This window comes from Saccopteryx leptura, chromosome 4 (assembly GCF_036850995.1).
Source record: "Saccopteryx leptura isolate mSacLep1 chromosome 4, mSacLep1_pri_phased_curated, whole genome shotgun sequence".
NCBI lineage: Eukaryota > Metazoa > Chordata > Mammalia > Chiroptera > Emballonuridae > Saccopteryx > Saccopteryx leptura.
In genome coordinates, this window is record NC_089506.1 from 39,107,841 (window position 1) to 39,125,401 (window position 17,561).

The window sequence follows — 17,561 nt, forward strand, 5'->3', positions numbered from 1 at the left end:
AGTCAGCGTTGGCTCAAGGATATTACAGAAAGAGAAAAGGAATCGTTGGATCAAGGTAAAGGTATCATTGGGAGGCTCAGTTAAGGCTCCAAATCAGGTTCACATGCCAGAGGAGAGATATTTGCCAGGAGGTCCTTGGGATATACCCTGGGACTTTGCTGAAATGCAATGTCAGGGCTTTGATGTGGGCAGCCAGAATGGTGCACTTGGGACTCAGAGGTAATAGAATTCTGCTTGCTCTTATGCCTGGAGGACAGCAAGAAAAGAAAGTGACCCTAATGTTGGGACCGGGTGAGGGGGGAGGACACAGCACCCTGGACAGGGCCAGGTGTTCCCTGAGGAATCCCGTGTGCTTTACATGGGTGCCACCCTTACTACACGAGGTGCCTGCCTGTACTTTATTGTTTATGGACTTACTCTCTGATGGAGCTGCCTCTTGTTTTCTCTAGAGCTGGACATATTACAAAAAAGTTCTGGAAGAGAAAGAAAGGGAGAATGTAGCAGGAGAAGGACTCCAAACTTACCAAAGAGAGTCTCCAGGCTCCAGCATATAATTGCCCTAACTCTGATTATTCATCACCTTCGATGCCCTGCTCAGTTCTGGGCATCTTAAAGGGAAGTGACAACACTTGAGTATTATTGCAAGGGTTCGCTGCAGGGGCCAATGATCCAGTCTGGAACAGTGTTTTCCTCACCCAAGATGCACACCTGGAGGAGGAAGGTGGTTCCCAGCGGGCCAGCAGGGTGGTGGGAGTGGAGTATGGAGGCAAAAAGGGTGGAAACTCCCCATTTAGGCTGAAACATTGGCATCTTGGTGAGGAGGCAGTGCGTGCAGTATTTATATTTGGAAACAAAAACATGTACATACTGTTTTCATAATGCAAAAATAGAAAGCAAAGGGCAATAAAATCTTTGTTTTACATAGTGAGTGTTATGCAAGTATGGTGCAATTTATTCTATGTCACATACATACTAAGAGTTTTCTCCTTTAAACAAAAACATGTTTTTATTAAAAATAAAGAAGAAAGGTAGGGCACACAACATTGTAACATCTAACAAAGAAGAGAATGGGTTTTAAAAGTTGCAAAAATTCTTATGGAGAAAGAAGTTTTCTGTTTTATATTCCAAGGCTCCCTTCTTGGCCCCGAGATGGAAACATTAATCAATGATTCAGATGAAAATGCTTAATAACAATGACAAATATGCATAGCATTTCATGGGTTATAAGGCACAGTTCCTTTATATAAAGCAGGCTTAGTTAATTTATGAGTAACATAGAGCTTGAGGGAGGATTTGAACCAGGATCCCAAAAGACCTTGATGTGTTGAAATGTGGGGCAACTCTACAATTGGATAGAACTCTGTTGTAATAAGTATATTTGCTAACAAAATCCCTAGTTGCATTTCAGGTGTGGGGGAATGACAGCTTAATTAAAGCTTATATGAAATAGAATTTAGAGGATTTAACAGACTAAATGTTCAATGTGTTAATTATGTGATGTGTTTGCCAAAAGAGCTAATGCAACTTGAGCAGCATTAATAAAGGTATTAACTCTAGACCAAAGGTGATGCTCATCTTTAATCTTGACTAGATGGGTTTTTGTCTAGCGATAAGCGACAGTATATACAACACTGAATGTAAGAGTTTGCACTCTAGAGTCAATTTGCTTGAATTCAAATTTTACCTCTACTATTTCCTAATTGTGTGAAGATCTTGAACAACTTAATCTCTGTTGGTCAGTTTTCCCATCTGTCATACGGGAATTATAATAAAAACTACCTTTTGAAATTGCTTTGAAGATTAAAGAGGGCTGTCTTAGTCTGTTCAGGCTGCCATACCAAAATATTATAGATTGTATAAGGCTTTAACAACAGAAACTCATTTTCCTACAGTTTTGGAGGCTGGCAGAGCCAGATCAAAGTGCCAGTCAATTTAATCGCTGGTGAGATCTCTCTTCCTGGAGCACGGATGGCCCCCTTCTCACAGTGTCCCTACATCCAGAAAGAGAACTCCGGTGTCTATTCTGGTAAGAACATTAATACTATATGACCTTATTTAACCTCAACCACCTCCTAAAGGCCTCATCTCCAAATATGATCACATGAGGGGTTAGGGCTTCAACAGAGATATTTTGAAGGCATACCATTCAGCTTATAAAAGGGATCATATATTCGAAACAAATGAAAAGCATTCAGAATAGAATCTCACACACAGCAAGTACTCATTAAATGCCAGTTTATTACTATTTAGATCTTGTTTTTTGAATCTGGGCAGTACTTTCATGGGGGCATGAATGAACTGGATTAGGAACCATTTCATATGAAGACTATTTCAAGGATGTGAAATATTTAGACTAAAAAGATAAAACTTTGGGGAGATGTGTTAGCTGTCTTCAAAGAGTCACAGCCTGTCAGACTGACGAGCTGTGAGAGTTGTTCCAGTTGACTGCAAGTGTTAGAGCAAGAACACTGGGAGAAATTACAGACAGACATGTAGGCATGATGCAAGGGACACCTCCAGATTAGCTGTCTGCAGTTGAGTGTAAATTGATAGCTTTTTTTTTTTTTTTAGGGAACAACTTCATGATAAGAATTAAATTCTTAAAAATGGGTATGCCATTTTTTTATCCAGCCATTTTATTTGGGAAACTTTTTCAAAAGAAAACAGTCAAATGCCTATGGACACAGGTCTTATTACACCCCTATTTATGATAGCAAAATATTAAAAGCAACCCAACTTTCCCCAAATAAAGAATCAAGTAAGTAAATTAGGGCCCACCAAGAAAAGAAAAGATTATGCAAGAATTTAAAATGAGTATATATTCCTGGAAAAAAATTTTTTGAAAAGAGGAAAAACTATTTAAAAGGTATTAAAAGTATTCGTGACAGGTTGATAAGTGCAAATAGCGGGAGCTAGAAGAGAATGTTGAGAGTAAAGTAATTTTTAGAAAGTTAAAAAAAGAAAAAAAGAGAAGAGGAGATGGTAACATGAGTGTTGAGTAGGCGTATGTATTGTAGGATGATGGCCAGACAACGTCTTAAATATGTTGACAGAAGTTTAGACAAGATAATGAGATTATAGGTACTTTGTCTCTTTCTTCTACATATGTTCTATATTTTTTATAATAAACATAGGCTACTTATGAAAAACTGAATATATACTTTAAAAATAAAATGAAGATGTTGGTTGGGGATCCAAAGACCTGAGACATTAAAACATTGAATGACCTGATTTCGGGGGAATTGAGATCCTGGTTTTGTAGGGAGAAGAGGCCTGAGAAGCAGCAGCCACGTTGTGGGGCCAGCACGCCGTGAGGGCACTCCTTAGGCTGGTGCCCCACAGCTCCCTGTCTTCTGAATATCCTTGCCCTTAAAATTACTATTTGTGGGTAGAATATCTTAGGTCAGTAGTCTCCCTTCTGTGTTGTTCAGTAGAGTAGCTACTAGCCACGTGTGGCTATTTAAGTGAAATTTAAAATGAAGTCAAATGAAAATTTTAATTTTTTTTTTGTATTTTTCTGAAGCTGGAAACGGGGAGAGACAGTCGGACAGACTCCCGCATGCGCCCGACCGGGATCCACCCAGCACGCCCACCAGGGGCGATGCTCTGCTGCGACCGGAGCCACTCCAGCGCCTGGGGCAGAGGCCAAGGAGCCATCCCCAGCGCCCGGGCCATCTTTGCTCCAATGGAGCCTTGGCTGAGGGAGGGGAAGAGAGAGACAGAGAGGAAGGAGGGGGGGGGGTGGAGAAGCAAATGGGCACTTCTCCTATGTGCCCTGGCCGGGAATCCAACCTGGGTTCCCCGCACGCCAGGCCAACGCTCTACCACTGAGCCAACCGGCCAGGGCTGAAAATTTTAATTTTTAAGCTGTATGAGCCACCTTTCAAGGGCTCGATAGCCACATGCAGGCAGTAGTGGCCCTACCGGACAGAACAGGATTATAGATCGTTTCTATCCTGGCAGGGCTCTATGCAGCACCACCCCTTGTCCACAAGACTAAAGAGCAGGACTTTGTCAGAAGGCTTCCCACAGATTTGACTTCAGGTTCACTGAGGACAGGAATCCTGTCCACCTTGTTCCTGGCTCCCTTAGTGCTCAGCATAGCGTAGATACCGAATAACTTTTGTTTATGAATGAATGAAAAATGTATGTAAAGAACTGACATAAAAGGTACTCCATTTATATCACCATCATTTGCTGTGTGTATTTGAAGGAGGAGGGGGTTTCCAGCCTCCCTCTTTCCCTGCGTAGATCAGGTGATCGATGATGAGCTGTTTATTGCAGCTCTAATAAATATCTCAAGGACAAGGTTACTCACTAAACACAGACATTCATAATATTGCTAAATGCTTGCCGCCATAATCAATTTGTCAAGATGCTGTCACTGAGCATGAGAAGTGTTTAATGGGAAAGTCAAATTGTCTAATCTCTTTCTGCATTTCAGGAAAGATCAGTTCTGTCCGCTAAGGGTGAGATGGGCATGCATATCTACAAGGTGAGTCATCAGCACCAATGGTTTGTCACACCTTCAGAATCCTGACTGTGTATCAAATACGCACAATGGCAGAAGAGAGGAGCATGCGGTTAACTGAAATAAGGTGCCTGGTGGGCCCAGGATGTGCCCAGGAGATTTGTAGGCTTCCTGGCAGTGCGGCAGTGGACAGATTCAATTACTTCACCTATTGCATCTCCTCTCACATCTGGCGTATCTCTTGCTGTTTGAATCTCTCATTTGAATTCTGCTGTGGCTACTTGTTCTGTACAGATGCATCCCTGCCTCATCTTTGTATCTGTCACCCCTTCCCACATCCATTTTAATTGTCTCATTTATGTCTCTCTCTTTTTTTTCCTTGGCATGGGGGTGGGGAGGGTCTTTGTAACAGGGCCTGGAGAATATTTTATTTCTTCTGATTAAATCTGTTAGATCTTTTTCCCTGCGTCTATTGGATTCTTTTAATTTCCTCCTGTTTATTACTTTCATTGTCAATGACATTACATGTGTGTATGTGTGTGTGTGTGTGCGTGTGTGCGTGCATGTAATTATAATACTTACAAATGAACATACAGGAGGGTAAAAGAGACCATTTAGAAAAGCGATTCTGACTTCCCAGAAACATTATGTCAGTCTTAGACATTAGTTCCTGCCATGTTGAAACATGGTATTTCCATTTGGGTTGCATTTTTACAGCAGCTTTGGAAATTAGTGGTTTTAGGTGAGAATAGAGCTAATCAAAGCTGCAAAATGAAAGAAGTTAATGAAATCCATCCTTTTTTCATGCCCTCTCACTAACTGGCATAATTGATTGTGCTGGACCACCCAGGCCATCCAGACATTCTCCTGGCCCCATCTCCCCAAACAAATTAAACTGAACCCTTCTCTCTCAGCTACAGCACTCTGCTTTTTCTCAGTCACATACCACACTCTAAGTCTCCCAATGTATATTTTCTTCAAAGGAACAGATGTCTTATTGCAGCTAAATTGTGCATTTTTTTAGATGGTACTAACAGGTACTAATCCAAGTAAATTAGATAGTGTGCTTGTTTGGAGATTACTTGCAGGCAGTGTCTCCAATTCTGTTTAATGTGAGGCCATCAGCCCTGCCTACCTGTCAAAGGTATGATGACTCCAAGATAATGAAAAACGAGAGTGGGACATCAAGCAGAAACAAGTCAGCTAGACACCTGAGATCATCATTGTTTGGGGATCCCTTCATGGCCACAGAGTATCACATTATCATAGGAGTCATGTGTCTAAAGTCTGGTCAAACCCTTCAGAGACAGATAGAATTTCGTCTTTAGAATCTGACTGAGGCTGTCTAGCGTCTTGGCTTCTCATCTATCACCCAGTTCTTTCTTCACATTCCTTTCTTGTCCCTTTACCTTTCATGGCTCACCTTTACAACAGATTCCTTACAAATGCCATTGACTTTTCTGTCTCTCTTCCTTGGCCTCAATCATCCAACACACCTCAACCTTGGGTGGCTCCCACCGTTCTCTACTCCCACTCACGTGGAATGGTCAATATGATTAGAGAATATGACACAACCAGGCACCTGGTTTTCCTCAGAATTCATAATCACAAGCCTTCAAATGGGCAGTCATCACTGGTCTGCTATATATTCCTTCTAAAAAAGTTTTTCCTACTATTCCTGATGTCTCTTTGATGTCTCCTCTCTGTTGATCCTTTCATGCCATCTTTCCCAGCTGGTCAGCTAATATCACACTTCACCAGGATATCAGATACAATCAAGTGAGAACACACTCATCCATCAGCCCCCCAAATGATAAATCTACCTGTGTGAACCCATTCCCTATGATTTTCTGTTTCTCTCCCTACCAGGAGCCTGTCTCTTTGTGGATGTTCAAACTCCACCCACCCTTAACCTCTTAAAGCACAGTGGTCCCCAACCTTTTTTGACATTAAACGGACCAGTTTAATGTCAGAAAATATTTTCACAGACCAGCTTTTAGGGTGAGATGGATAAATGTATCATGTGACCGAGACAAGCATCAAGAGTGAGTTTTAGACGGATGCAACAGAGGGAATCTGGTCATTTTTAAAAAATAAAGTATTGTTCAGACTTAAATATAAATAAAATGGAAATAATGTAAGTTATTTATTCTTTCTCTGCGGACCGGTACCAAATGGCCCACGGGCCAGTACCGGTCCGTGACCCAGGGGTTGGGAACCACTATCTTGAAGGAATGCTGCTGTGTTTTGATCCTCTTCATCCTACATTAATTTCTCCTTCTTCGTGAGCTAATTCCCATCAGCATTTCCACATGCTCTAGAATCTCTGTCTTTAAGAATACATAATTGACTTGGCTTCTCCTCTTTAGACCTGCCACCTGTCCACATTTCTCACATAGCAGAAAGACCAGTTCACATTACCTCATGATCTGGGCACTGACTGGGCTACTCAAATCTGGACTGGCTAACATCAGCATCTCCAAAAACTTCCATGTGGCCAAAACTAAAAAAAATGTTTTTGTGTCCTCTTTTTCCTCATAACTTAGAATCATTCAACACAAACCAATCACACACTCATGGAACATATGTTCTCTTTAGATGGGAAGTTCCAAGAAGCAAGGGAATTGTCTGTCTCCTTGACCATCGTATCACAAACACTTTCAAAAGCATCTGACTTTGTAATTGTGCAAGCAATATTTGTTGAATGAACAGGACATATTCCTTACATGGCTTGACTTGTGAAACTGTACTCTTGGGTTTTTTCTTAATCCTCACCCTGTTCTCTCTCCTCTTTCTTCAACATCTCTTTCCCTTTTGCAAGTTCTCAATGTTAGAACTTTTCAGAATTCCATCTAGGACATTTCATACATGAGCTTGGTCATTCTCATAGTTTCAAATCTTATACTTCTAGTTTACATGCTCAGCCCTTGTGTTTCCCCTATGATCCAGGCCTCTATGTTCAATTTCTCTAATTCTAGGTCTCCTGCACATCTCATATTTATTTAAAACAGACTTCTTATCTCTCCTTTCTCCCTCAGTCCTTCCCATTCTATGAATGACATCACAATCCATTTTGGTTGTTCAGGATAGAATTCCACTGTTTTTTGTTTTCTCTGCTTCCTTATCCTTGTCCCTGTGGTCCATCTTATCGGCAAACCCTTTCAAGTTTCTTCCTAAGTGAGGTGTTATTAACAACCTTCTCTCCCCCATCCCTTACTGAAGCCACATTCTTGTCTCATCTATTCCACCTCAAGAACATCCTCTTGCTGACCACTCCCCCACTCTTCCTCCCAGCCTTCCTGCCCCAGAGCTACCAGTCAGATCCTCAAAACTCACAGGGTTTTCTCATTGCCCTGCTTAGGCTTCTTTAATGGCTTCCCAGTACACTCAGAAGAAAACTCAAGCTCTTTCTGTTGTTTTTCAGTCTCCACATTATTTGACCTCCTTTTTGCCTTCTTCAAAAGCCACATTCCTGACTCACTGTGTTCATGACCCTCACCTTCTTTTATGCCTTCCAAACTCTTTCCTGCCTCAGAATACTTTACATGCTCTTCTTCCTCCTCAATGCTTTCTGCTTCCCTCTCTCCAGGCTGGATCTTAGTATTACTCCCTCAGTTCTCAGCTTACCTCTCATTCTTTGAAAGGTTATTCCAAGCTATATCATGAAAAGGACCTCTACCTATTAGCTTTTATTTATTAAAAATTTTAAAAAATTTTATTGATTGATTTTAGAGAGAGAGGAAGGGATGGGAAGAGAGAGAAAGAGCGAGAGACTGGGATTGACTCACAGCTCCAACCATTCATGCATTCATTCATTGACTCTTGTATGTGTCTTGATCAGGATCGAACCCACAATTATAGTCATTCTTTGTTTCCTTTGTAACACTTGCCACACTTGCACTTTGCAATAATTCACTTACCTGTTTGTTGATTGTCTTGCTTACTAAATTATAAGTTTCATAAGGACATGGACCATATTTGACATGTTCACTTTCATAATTTCAATGGTGAGCACTATATAACACAGAAAATGTACCTAAAAATATCTTTAAAGTAATGAACACTTTTAGGACTTAATCATTGTGACCCTTAAGTCACAATCATTGATTAATTGCTATTATAGGGTTAACATTTTGTATTTTTACATTTTGTCTCTTTTTTAACTCCCTCCCCATCATTTTTAGACTATTAATGGAAAAATATAGAGGGGAAAGGGTCTATATAAATGTTGGTCTAATAGTTTCTGATAGGCAACACATATTTTATTATTTTCAACTCCTAACATTTGTCTGATCTAGACATGTCCTCTTGCAATTATTCTTGTTGTCATATGATTAATCACCGACACATAATATTTATTGATGTTCATTTATAATCTTAATGTTTATTCATTAGTCATGAGGCCCACTGAATATTGGCTGTGGATCTCAACTGCCAGACATTCTAGTTTTCCCGTGATCATTATGCTCTCTGGGGTTGGATGCTGCTTGTTTGCCGATCTTTTATTTAAAGAGTATGCTCTGTGGATGCCTTGGTAATTCAAGTATCTAAGTCTAACACATTAACATTAGATTTAATTTTCCATTTTGGATAAAAGTAAAAAAGAAAAAATATTTTTACTGATCTTTGAAAATAGTAATTCTCTATGCTGAAGTGATTGGAATGTTTGGGGAAGTTCTAGAGAGAAGTTATTGGCAGCATATGCAAATGGAACCACCCTACTTGTCAACCTGAAGATCATTTCACACTGCTTTTATCCATACTTTAATTGCTAAAGCATTCAAACTTCCTAGAGTGTGTAGTAAAGCAAAAAGGATAGATTGCTAGTCAAAATAACAACAAACAAACATAACACAATTAAGCAGTCAAGTTTGGGACATTCCTTAAAATTTTTTATGAATGGACTGACCACCAGTTCAATGAGACTTAAAGGTGACAATGAGTTAGTAGAGAAGACAAAAGAACTGAGGGTTGCTAGACGTGAGTCTGGGTTCTACATGCCTCAATCCTAGCTATATGAGAAATTATACCTGTGCCTTCTTTAAGACTGCTGCTCATTTGAAAAGTGATAGTAAAAATACTACTCCCCTCAAAGGGTCATTGGTACAGTTAAATGACACTGTTCAGACAGAGTGCCAGATACTTAGCAATTATCCATGTTTTATTATTTGTGTCAATTCTTTCCAAGACTGAATCACCATAACACTGTTTGTAGACTAATCGTGCCTACAATTTTGCACTCCAAATCCTTGACTGAAATAAAATTCCTGCGACTGAAGCTACTTAGTTAAGAATTATCAGTCCAATTTTTGCTTTAAATGCACCAATTTTTAGATATCCCTTTCTGGGGGAGAGGGGGAGTGGTTTTTCAGCCTGGGTGATTTTACCCCTTGTGGGTCAAATAAGTTTGCAAATATGATGTATATGTTTGCTTGCTTATAGTTTGCATTGGGTGTGGGGGAGAGGCTGTAAGCAGGCAAGGTCTTTATAGCCTAAGGTTTAGTTTTAAGACTAAGTCTTTCTCACCCTTTTAATACTAAGATCTTCTCAACATTAAGCTTTTCCCCACACCCTTGACTGGTGCATGATGTGGGGTGGTACACTCTTATGAGGAATCCCATTTATGCCTCAGATAAGTGGCTTTGTATCAGAGACTTCTTTATTTGTATACTGGCTTAAAGGCTTTAATTTCTACACTATAAAATAAGGGAGATCAGGGGCTCTTGCTCTGGGTTCCTGAAATTAGCATTGCAGAGGAGAAGCAGCCAAGATGGTGGAATGCTGAAGAAGAAGCCAGTTTGTGCAGTGTTGGTGCAGAGAGAAGGAGATGGAGAACAGAGGTGAATAAGGCTGGTGAGGTAGAAACCTTTGATCCTAGGAATACTCAGATGAGTCATTGGCTTAGGGAGCCCTGAATGGAAAGGGAAGTGTTTTTCTACTGTGTGTATTTCTCACCCACTGGGTGTGAGCTAGGATTAAAGGTAATGGCCCACCAGTTCTTGGCTCTGTTGTTTCATTACCATCTGTTGGAATCAATGTAAACCTGCATGGGCCAGGTGGCTGTGATGGTGGCCATGGCTACTGGCTTTACACCCCTCATTACCAAAAAACACTTACTTTGTAATGTCTGGCAAATTTTTCAGTTGTCCATTGGAGGGAAGGGGTGTTACTGGCATCTAGTAGGCTGAATCTAGGGTTGTCACTAAACATGTTGACATTTATAGGGCAACCTCCATGACAATGATTTATCTGGTCCCATATGTCAATGGTTCCAAGTTAAGAAACTGTGTAGAGCATTATATGTCTAAGGAGACTTTTCTTTTTATTATTTTCCCCTTGACATAACTAAAAACATAAATGAGTTGTTTTAGAAGTTTTTCATTTTTTAGTAGGAAAAGAAAAAATGATTATATTTTGAGTATCTCAATTGCACAGCAGATTCAGGCTTCCAAACTATTTATTTAGGAGTTTTCAAACATATTGATTTTAAAATCATGCATTAAGGAAAGCCAGTCCTTTCAATTATGTTACTAAGAAACACAAATAAGAACTTTAAGCCCAGAACACTGTGTAGATTAATAGTATAGCAATAAGATTGAAGTTATTTCATATATCAGCAGTTAATTTTCTGAGTATCAAAAATGATTACAAATCAAAGGGTACTAAAGAAGAGTTTCACAAATTAAGAAGACAATAAGGAAAATGTATTTATTTCAGAGCAAGTCAAATAGAAACTGTCATCTTATAATTTTTCCCCTATGCCTGTATTTTTGGATGTCATATTCTCAATGTACAAATAAGGGGCTTGTCCCAGATGAGTTCTAAGGTCTTTAAGCACAGAAATCCTGGGATTATGTAATATTGCACTACTCTGGAAATGGCCTAGTAGATTTGTATAGGCAACACCGGACTCACTTTATTCTTGACTTTTCCCTTAAAACCAAGTGTTTTCTCCTCCTGACCGGTTGTGTCTTTTCCCTTGATCTCTGCTAGACTCTGCAGTCTTTAATATGTCCCAGAAATCAGATGTTTTAACACACTTTTATTTCAAAACTGGCTGCTTTTATCTCTGATCAAATAAAGAACGACATGACTGGGGAGATGCACAGTTCCTCCACTGGTTGACACCGTTGCAGAATGGCTTTTAGACTTTTATAGTTCTGTGATTTGAAATGTCAGGCGTGTCAGCAAGGCCAGCAGCGTAAAGCTCTTGGAGCTATGTTTTGATGGTTTCTCAAATGTTCTGGTAAGCTAGACAAAATGACTTTCAGCCCAGGCCAGAGATCTTTGGTGAGAGAGATGCATGAATGCCTTGTCAGGCGCTGCATTGGCTCTCATAGTAGGAGACCACCTAGAAAATGAGCTTAAGCAAATTTGTAAATGCATCCTCATGCCTGAAGTTCTTTTTCTGGGGTAAGAGAATGGCCTCCAAAAGCTCAGTTGGGTATGTGCTCTGCTGTTGACCAGCTCTTTTGGCTGCCGTATCCAAACACAATTGTCAGTGAAGTGAACCCAGTAGTGCATTGGACTTCCTTGTTTCTGAGCATGACATGTTTTGTGCTTAAATGTGCAATGCAGCGATCTCCAACATTTCATTCATGTTTTCGGAAAAATTAATTAGTAGTTTGAGTATGGCATTGGTTCCTTTAAAAAACAGTAATTTTTATCCTCTCACTTTAAAGTTATACAAAACACTAGCTCACATTCAGCTCTGGTCATTTCCTTTTTCTCACTTCATCTCTTTGAAGAGGAGAATTGCAGTGAGTTCCCACAGTGGGTGAAGTCACTGTTTTGCTTGGAGTCTGTCCTAATGCCCCCCTTCTCCTCAACTACTCCTTATGTGCGTCTTTCCTCCCTTGGGATCAACTCCCATTGAGTCTTGGATAGCAGAAAAAATAAGAGCTTCTTCTGCACAAGGCAGGAATTCCTGTACCACCTCATGCCAATGTGATGGCCTCCAAACCTCATCATATGTCCCAGGAATAGCTTTGTTGTCCACTTAGCATGTAGTGTGGACAAAGAACACAGCAGACTAATTGAATCCAAGTGACAAACCTGTTGTGTGTGATAACCTGGTGCCTCAGCTTCTTTCTGATTGAAGGGGACCAAGAGCCACATTATAAAGTTGGTGTATAGCCAGACACCTCTTCATATTTTTGTCTAAGTCCATATGGTGTGGCTCTGTTCTTAGTATTTTAAGCTGCAGTCAGTGATCCCATTTTCTTTTCTTTTTTTTTTTAATTTTATTTATTCATTTTTAGAGAGGGGAGAGAGAGAGAGAGAGAGAGAGAGAGAGAGAGAGAGAGAGAGAGAGAAACAGAGAGAGAGAAGGGGGGAGGAGCTGGAAGCATCAACTCCCATATGTGCCTTGACCAGGCAAGCCCAGGGTTTCGAACCGGCGACCTCAGCATTTCCAGGTCGACGCTTCATCCACTGCGCCACCACAGGTCAGGCAGTGATCCCATTTTCAATATCCTTTTATGGAAGGTATTATTTATAGCAGCATTGTTTGGTTTTAAAAAGAAAAAAACTTGAATAAGAAAATTAAAACAAACAAACAAATAAACAGAATACCTCTGAGTGGGGTTCTTGCCAGTCTTATGTGAAGGAAGCACCTAGAGTAACCCAGATAGCTGGATCAGTGGAAGGAAACCCGATCAGAGAAAAGGTGACTGTTAATCCACACTTGTAATGTTTTGAAAGGACCACAGTAGAAAAGACAGTGATAGAAATCTACAAACTGAAAAGAAAGGATTATGATGCTCTTCAAAACCATACTCTAAAAAAGTGCTAAGTGCACACGTGCCTCTCTGTGCTTATTGACAAAACGGCAGAGATGGTAGAGTCAACAACACTCCGCTTTTTCAATTATTGAACTCTGCTTCCCATCAGCTTCAAAGAAGACAATGTCTTCTTTTATTCCCAGACAGCCGTCTATTAGTGTCAATTTGTTCTATTTTTAATCCAGGATGAAAAACTGACTGTGGGGCTTAGTCTGACCAGATCTTTACTGGCAAATGGGAGAAGGAAATATGTGTCAATTTCCTGTCTGTTTCAGACACCACTTTTCTCTTGCTCCTAAATGATTTGGGCAATTTGGAGTAATGGAGGTTTTTGTTTTCATTTCTGAATTACCCGGATAAGGCTCTACCTCTCTGCTCTCTTGGCCACCGCATTTTCAATACTTGACACAGAACATAGACAACTTGAAGAAACTACATCATTTTTGAACACCTTGGAGTAAAGGTGGCCATTGGGATAGTTTGCTCAAAAATTTATGTTTAAAGCCAGAAGGAGAAAGCCAACTTCATTTCTGTCAATATTGAAGGTCTTGTCTTTGTTATTCTCCCTTTTCCTCTTTAGTCCTAAAATGAGCGTTACCACGTGGGGTTGGTGAGATCCTCTCGTCTGCTGCACTCCCTGATCCGGAACACATAAGCCTCCTCCCCCCAACCCCCACATCATTCAGCTGGTTGAAGCACTCTATTTTTTCCCTTCATGGATATTCCTTGCCTATTTTTGAACCATTAGAGGTGAACATTCAGTTCTTCTAGAGCATGTGGAGAGCAGAAGAAAGTGGCAGAAGGTGGGGAAATACCCTGTAATTTGTGAGCACAGCTCCTGGGAAGAGCAGGCTGCTGAAAATACTACATGTGTTACGGCAGTGTTATCCAAGGTCGTTTTTCACCTTTAAAAGTGTCTTGTAATCTTCTTAGGTGCCTGAATTTATTACGATATTATGTAACTCCCTGGTTATCAAATGCATGTGCACAGATATTCCTTATTTTTAAGATTCACAGCTGACTGTGAATAAAGTTTCATGCAGGAAGTGTAATATTTTGAAATTATGTTGTGCAAATAGCAGTAGAATATTGTATGTGCACTTAAAGTTAATGTTATAGACTGCTCCCTCCATGGAATATAGGCAAGAGTGAATTTTTTTGAAGCATTGGAGATACCTGTGTTTTAAGTACTCAGAGGAGATGATAAATGAGACTAAGTATAATATACTTCTCACAAAAGTAGGGGATATTTCAAAATGAATATTAAGTGATAAAATATCCCCTAATTTTTGTGAGCAGTATGTATTGCTAAATGGCCTTTCTCTGCATTGAGCAGCATTTGGTAACCATCTTACAAATTAAAAAAAACTTTATTAGTTGTGCATGAATGCAAGGAATGATGACACTAAAAAAGAATATATATATATATATATATTTTTCAGAGCCCCATTACATTAAGCTGAAAATAGAGCTACTATACTTTCTTTATTGTTGTTAAATATGGTACCAACCTTTTGAATGGATTGCTGAGGAAGAAAAGTGGGCTGTTGTAAGGAATGATAATGATCCAAACAGAGGCCCAGTGGGTGGGTCAGTGTCTAGAGGTTCAAAGAGAAAAAGCATCATTTCAAAGTCAATCATCCTCCTTAAACAGTTGTGACTTCCTCTCCAACCCTGGACTCTGTATCTGGAGTGAAGGTTGGGTAAAGTGTCCAAGGGAGGGTTGAGATCAGCTCTGGGTCATGACGGGGACTTTCAGAGGTGCTCTCTTCTCTGACACAAAGACATTCATTTATTCATCACAATAATTAAATTCTCTTCTTTGAGTATTAAATTTGTTTTCTCAGGTTGTCCTAACAAAATATCATAAACTGGGAGGCTTAAAACAACAAAATGTATTCTCCCACAGTTCTGGAGTCTAGAAGTCCAAAATCAAGGTGTCCTTAGGGTCTGGCTCCCTCAGAGGCTTGGGAGAATCATTCCTTGCCTCTTTCCAGCTACTGATGTTGCCAGCGATCCCTGGTGTTTCCCAGATTGTAGATGCATCACTCTAACCTCTGCCTCTGTCATTACATGAGTTTCTATCTCTGTGTTCTTCTTATAAGGACATTAGTCATATTAGATTAAGGTCACTTTATTCTAGTATGGTTTCATTTTAACTAATTACATTTGCATGGACCCTCTTTCCAAATAGTTATCATTGGCTAGAACTTCAACATATATTTTAGGGGGACATAATTCAACTCACAAGTGTCTTTGTGTAGAGACCAATATAATCACTGAAATATTGTCACCATTTCATTTAAATCATCTGAAGCACATGCTTAGAAAATCTGAGCTCTCAGATGAAGAAGCAGGCAATAAGAATTAAGAATAGACAGGAACCATGATGGAAGACACATCTGAAATAGTTGGTAGCATTTGTGTCTATGGAGGGCCATTGGAAAATACAATTGGGATAGAGAGAATGTGACATATTTTGTGGTTTTATTATTCATTCTCCAGTAGGAAATTAAGGCTGATGTTCTTGGTGCCAAGAGGACTGGAGGTATAAAACTGAATCCCTCTCCACCTACCCATTCTTCCTCCACAACTCCCTAGAACTTGACTATAAATCCGGGAGAGACATCACATTGTGTGAGTGCATTTGCAGGAAAAATTCCTGAAGGCATTGTAGGGCATATGCTTTTATAATTTTGAGAGGTATTGGCATGTCACCTTAGGACTGTCCTCATTCATACTGCCGCCTGCAGTATATGGGGGTAGTGGTTTCTCTCAGCACACTGTGATGTTGAAGTGTTAAATCCTTGCTAATCTTATAATTTAAAAAATACATAATTTTTCAGTATATATTTAATTTACATTTTTCTTTCTAGGCATGGAATGCAGTGTATTTTTTATCATTTTAAGAACAATCTTATTCTTTTCTGTAAACTCTGTTCATACCTTTTTTTTTTCATTTCTCTATTTGTGCCCTTGACTTTTCTTCTCATTGATTTATGGAAGCTTTATATATATTTATAAAATTAATCCTTTCTTTCTTTTCTTTTCTTTTTTAAATGTATTTTTCTGAAGTGAGAAGTGAGGAAGCAGAGAGACAGACTCCTGCACGTGCCTGACCAGGATCCAACCAGCATGCCCACCAGGAGGTGATGCTCAGCCCATCTGGGCCATTGCTCCGTTGCAACTGGATCCATTCTAGTGTCTGAGATGGAAGCCATGGAGCCATCATCAACACCCAGGCCAACTTTGCTCCAATGGAGCCTTGGCTGAAGGAGGGGAAGAGAGAGACAGAGGGGGTAAGGGTGGAGGAGCAAATGGATGCTTCCCCTGTGTGCCCTGGTCAGGAATTGAACCCGGGACTTCCACACACTGGGCTGATGTTCTACTGCTGAGCTAGCCAACCAGGGCCAAAATTAACTCTTTCTGATAAAATTCTAAAATATTTCTTTTAAAAATGACTTTAGTCTTTAAATTGCATATGCAGTTTTGTGGAATAAGTATGCATGTGTTTTTTATACAAACTTAACAATGGTGGTTAGTTCAACTTATTGTTTCTTTGACATTCCAGTCATGGTTAGATAGACTTTCCTACTGAAAAGTTACAGAAAAAAAAAGTCTTCAACTTGTTTTATTCTAATTATTTTTATTGGTATTTTGTTTTAAATATTTTATTACTTTGGATTTTATATTTGTTTACAGTTATGATGGTTAATTGTATGTGTTAACTTGGGTAGGCCATAGTACCATTATTCTATTAGACACTAATTTAGGTGTTTCTGTGAAGATATTTTGTAGATGTGGTTAACATTTACCACTAGTTAACTTTAAGTAAAGGAGATTATCCTTTATCATGTAGGTGAGCCTCGCCAATCAGTTGAAGGCCTTATGAGCAAACATTGAGGTTTCTAAGAATAGATGGAAATCTGCCTCAAGATTACAGCATAAAAAAACCCTGTCTGTCCATGTCTCTGAGTCTCTTTTTTATGTCCCATGTATGTATGGAATCATATAGTTCTTACTTTTTTCTAATTTACTTATTTCATTTAGTATAATGTTATCAAGATCCATCCATGTTGTTGTAAATGATCTGATGTCATCATTTCTTATGGCTGAGTAGTATTCCATAGTATATATGTACCACATCTTCTTTATCCTGTCATCTACTGAAGGATTTTTTGGTTGTTTCCATGTCTTGGACACTATAAACAATGCAGGAGTGTGGTGGTTACCAGGGTGGGGGGGGGGAGAAGGAGGAGAGGGCAAGGGTGGAGGGAGGGGAGAGGCACAAAGAAAACCGGATAGAA

At 39.7% G+C, this 17,561-nt stretch overlaps 1 long non-coding RNA gene across 1 annotated transcript; it reads left to right on the plus strand.

Annotated features, from left to right (window-relative positions):
• Positions 1 to 1,893: 1,893 nt before the first annotated feature.
• On the plus strand, positions 1,894 to 16,416 carry LOC136402632 (uncharacterized). The gene is made up of 3 exons (XR_010751013.1): positions 1,894 to 2,026; positions 4,445 to 4,495; positions 16,330 to 16,416. It is a non-coding gene; the product is annotated as an uncharacterized lncRNA (long non-coding RNA).
• The last annotated feature ends 1,145 nt before the right edge of the window (positions 16,417 to 17,561 follow it).